Source organism: Monopterus albus, unplaced genomic scaffold (genome assembly GCF_001952655.1).
Source record: "Monopterus albus unplaced genomic scaffold, M_albus_1.0 scaffold4.1, whole genome shotgun sequence".
In the NCBI taxonomy this organism is placed as follows: domain Eukaryota; kingdom Metazoa; phylum Chordata; class Actinopteri; order Synbranchiformes; family Synbranchidae; genus Monopterus; species Monopterus albus.
In genome coordinates, this window is record NW_018127884.1 from 8,296,461 (window position 1) to 8,301,176 (window position 4,716).

A 4,716-nucleotide genomic window follows, 5' to 3' on the forward strand; every position below is an offset into this window, starting at 1 on the left:
AAAGCAAGGGCTGCCTGCCTTCCTAACACGCACAGATGATTAAATGGATGTAATGTATATTCCTGCCTGTTTTTGCCTCACTGTATTTTGTGTTGCATGCCTATCCATCCCAGACACTGCCGTGATCCATCATATGCTCTGCTGATGGATATCCATGCCCTTCCTGAGTTGCCCTGGACAAATACTTATTGTATCCTTTTACTGAGGCAGAGTGATGAACTCGTGGCCCTGGTACTACAGTGGCAGATACTCAATAGGTGAACGAGCGAGGGGGGGGGGGGTTTAAAAATCTGAATTACAGCACACGATACTCAGTGCACTATAGAGCCGAGTGCAGGAAGAAAGGATGGAAAGACATAAATAACATGACAAATCAAAGTGCTCTGAAATGGCAAAATCTAAGAGGAATTACATGGTTGTTACAGTTCTTTACTTGAGCAGGATGAATGAATTAGTTTCTTCTTTTCTGCTACTCAGGATTGTCTGTGATAAAACATTCAATCAGAAGTAGCCCTGGGTGATGCTATTTTAGTGCTGGGTGCAGTGTCCTCCTGCATTCTTCTTTCTAGGGAATTTAGCCTGATTTATGGTGAAGTCTGGGGCTGCACAGATGAGGGTTTTCCTGCTGCTATGATATATCCATGTGTGGCTATAATGAAATACTCCAAAATTTGTCATTGAAATGACAAAAGAAGTAATTAGACCTAAACACATACTGAGTTTTGCGATTTGTAAAAATGCACCTCTATTCATTATTCAGCATTGATTTTTAGTACATTAACAGGGGAAAATGCTTGAGTTTTTCTTGCTTCTGAAGATAAAAGCTTTAAATAAATATGACCTGTGCAGCGAAGAAGGATTTGTACAAAGGATATGAATCCAGGCTAAGCCTTTTATCTGCAGACCTGCCACCCACTAGCTGTTATCAATAAAATAATCAGATCTAGATTAAACGGATCTCTTGCATTTCACTCAAAAACTCCTTTCAATCTTTGAGATGATAGATTTAGCACATATATCTGCCTCTGTGTCATCCACAACTATTACAAATAGTGGAGAAGTGAGGGCTAAATCTAATATTAGTGTGCTGTCTCCATCTGGTATGCACTGTTTAAATTTAAGAGAAGCACCCTCATCAGCTGCAAATGTAGATGTAAGCCCCATAATAGGGAGGCTTAGGGAGTGATAAGAGTGGGCCACACAATGAATTAGCTCCTGATTATTTGCTATCATGGCAGCGTGATCTTTTATAAGCTGCTATTTTGCCTAACCCTGTGCTAAACCTTGCTTTTACCCATACAGATAGGGTGACTGCTTTCCTGCCTCAGGGCATTAGCTGAACTGATAAGGGGAGTGATACGGACAGAATGAAAGGGACCGTCTATGAACAGGAATTTTAAAGAGTAGAACATCTTTCTCCTCTCACACTGACTTTGTGTGAAGAATGTTCTTCAACCGGCCAATCATGCATGTGTCCTGCATGTTGGTCCATGTGGGAGGTTTTCACAGAGATGGGTGCGGAGAAAGGACAGGCACAGCTGGCAGAGTACCACGGTTTGCTCTGGAGAGAGTGGTGCCCAAATTTATGTGGCCGCAGGTGTGGTTGGCACTGAGCCGCTGTGTTGCAGTGTAGGCCTTGCAGTTTCAGCAGCCGGTATGCCTTGGCAAGGAGCTGTGTCCTTCCCCTCTTCTGCCTTCATGGCCACAGTGATGACTTAATTCTTGCAAGATGTGTGTAATTAAATGTACTCTGATAGTGTTATTGATTAAGATATTACAGATTCCTCCTGTGATTTCCATGGTCTTCCAAAGTATAGCATGATATATAAGATGATGTTAAAGACAAGAAGACACTCAGATAAGTGACAAAGGATGACCAAGCCCCAGTGCACAGGGAACAACGAGGCTGTCCTCTGGCGAAAAAACGACTTTTTACTTAATTTGTGCTAACAGTTTCTTACAACCAGCAGTTACATGTTGTTATTTGGTGACCTCTAGTGAGCAGAATAATTACAGTATGACGTGCAAACAAGTAAGTTAGGTGATGTAATATAATATAGAGCCAGAATATCTGTGTTAGGAGGAGGTTGGGATGGATGGCTGCGTACGTAAAGCACAGGGCTTTCCTCCAGTCGAGTGAGATTCAGTTCCAGTGTGTGATGTGTGTTTTTCAAGTAGTTTTTGTTCCTAAACCTATCCAAGTATGGATGGTGAAACTGGGATGGTTTCATAATCGTAATGACATGTTTGTGACAGTTTACGCGATTCCACTGCGCTTTCCAACCTGTTTGGCGGTTTTCACAACAATGGAGGGGTAAAGTAAAGTTTGCCGGTCCAACAAACGTCATTAATGTTAGCAGGGTTCCTTGGGTTCTGCCCAGTGTAGTAGCGCTGTTTAAGGAGATCCTCCCATGGGATGTATGAGAGGGAAGGAGCCTCCTGTATGTATATGGGCCGTAGAGGTTGAAGGGCTTGTTGGGCAAAATTGTGAATCATATGCTATGGCCTCTGCACTTACAGTACCAGATATCAACCCAGTTGAACCGCCGTGGGAGATTTTGGACTGTCCACCACTATCAATAAAACACAAAATGAGGGAATGTCTTTCGTCCTTCCAGCTGAGACTTGTAGAATTGCAGCCAAGCAACACTGAAGCTGTTCAGGTGGCATGGGGCAGCCTAACACTTTACTACGATACCACATGTTGGTTTGTCCGTTTAATTTGTGACCCATCTGTATGAAGTTTACTGTGAAAATCACAGCTTTTGTTTCCTGTATTGTACACTGTTGCAACAATATGTCAACAAGAGTCCAGTTCCAGTTTTCACTTTTCCAGCAGTGTTTCCTATTTCCTAGACATGGAGGTAACATTGATTACAGCAGTAGCAGTCTTTTAATTTTACATTTGTAGTGTGTGTGTGTGTGTGTGTGTGTGTGTTTTTCTTTTTTTCTTTGTGAAAGACAGAATCAAAGTGTGGTAGTCATTATACAATAGTGATCCAAGTGCTGTACATCAGAGATTCAGAATGTCCACAGGGGATTGCCTCTTTGTTGAAGACACTCCTCACATCTAAAACTTCAAGGACACCCTTTAATTTACAGATCTGCTATAAATGATTAATTTAATATTGATGAATATTTAACATTTCTTAATAAATTATTATGTATGCTATTAAGCACTGCATGTATCTGCAGAAGCAGGACTGCATGCTCTTTGGATGGCTGACTCTTTTGAGCATGTGTATCTGCTGTTTGTTTATGTGTGTGCTCCACTGTGTGTGTGTGTGTGTGTGTGTGTGTGTGTGTGTGTGTAAGTATGCGAGCATGTCCACATGTGCACCACGGGAATTGTCTTGCTCCGGTTGTATTTTGACATTTGATTTATGTTAGTGTGAAACCATTTTCATGCAAGCCATTATGCAATCTATAAAAGCAAGCGTGTGGTTTTCAGCGAGCACGGGGACCTGCTGCCGCATCGCTGGCATACCAAGTGGCTCTTCTTCGTAAATTTCATTACACTACAGACACTCCTGCAGCTCTGACCATAAGCTAAAGGTGCCATTGGTTAATGGAGGAGGAGCCAGTAGCTAAGTGTAGATGGATGCTGGCACAATCTTTGTGGGGTGTTATAAATACGAGTGCATATTTCTGTGAGATATGAGAGTAGACTGACACTGTTATTTTGGCCACAAGATGTGACTGCACTTGTAAATAAAAATGGATCCATCTGCATAAAGAAAAAGGGTTGGGAAGCAAACCAGTGAGTGAAAGAAGGAGGGAAGGACTCAGCCTTATGAGTTAAAATGGTTTGTCTATGACCGTTCGACCTTATCAGTGTTATTAAGAAAACTGAAATGTGAAATATTTAATTTATCTATATGGGGTAACAAGTCATGTTGAATTTAATTTAATATAGATCATGTCGAATAAAATTAGGGTGGCCTTTCACCTTCTCGTTTTAGAAAGCTCTAAAGCGGCTCCAGGATGGGTAGAAAGACCGGAGAGGGAGAGTGACATCTCTTTCCCCAAATGACCTTGAATCATACCCTGAAATAAATTTAGATTTCTTCCTTTGTCTTTTTCACATGTTGTACTTGTTTATCCCATTTAGAGAAATTCAGAAATTCTTCAGCATTTTTGTGTAAATAAAATCCTCTCTGCAATAATGACGATTATTTTCTAATACTTGTAGGTTCATATTTTAAATCAGACCTCTTCATTTTTGTCATTGCATTAGTGTGTCCAGAGCTGCCGCTGAATTGGGATGAGATGGAGATGATGTGCTTTGATTACTCTGGTGCATCATTCCCGCAGAGCTCTATTGTGAAGCTTGAATAACACCACTACTCCAAAGTGCATTTTAATACTCCTTTAAATCAGTTTAAAGTTGCCTACACAAGCCTCAGATCTTTTCATCTACACTCCAATCCCTCCATGATACTGAAAAGAGATTCCTTTTACATTGGAAGGCAATTCAATGACAATTACATTATGGTGGCTGCACTTTGGTCATCCATGCGTCTGCTCTGACCCTAGTGATTGGTTAAGCTCTGCCTGTGTGGCTCAGCTGGGAGATAAAGGTGGTGCTCATGGCAGCTCCATTGTTCAGCGGAGAACTTATTTATGTGCCATTGGTGTTGCCTTTGATGTGATTTGGCCTTTCTCTCCTCCTCACTTTGGATGATAAAAAGCTTTCCTTTAGGGGCTGACTGGAGT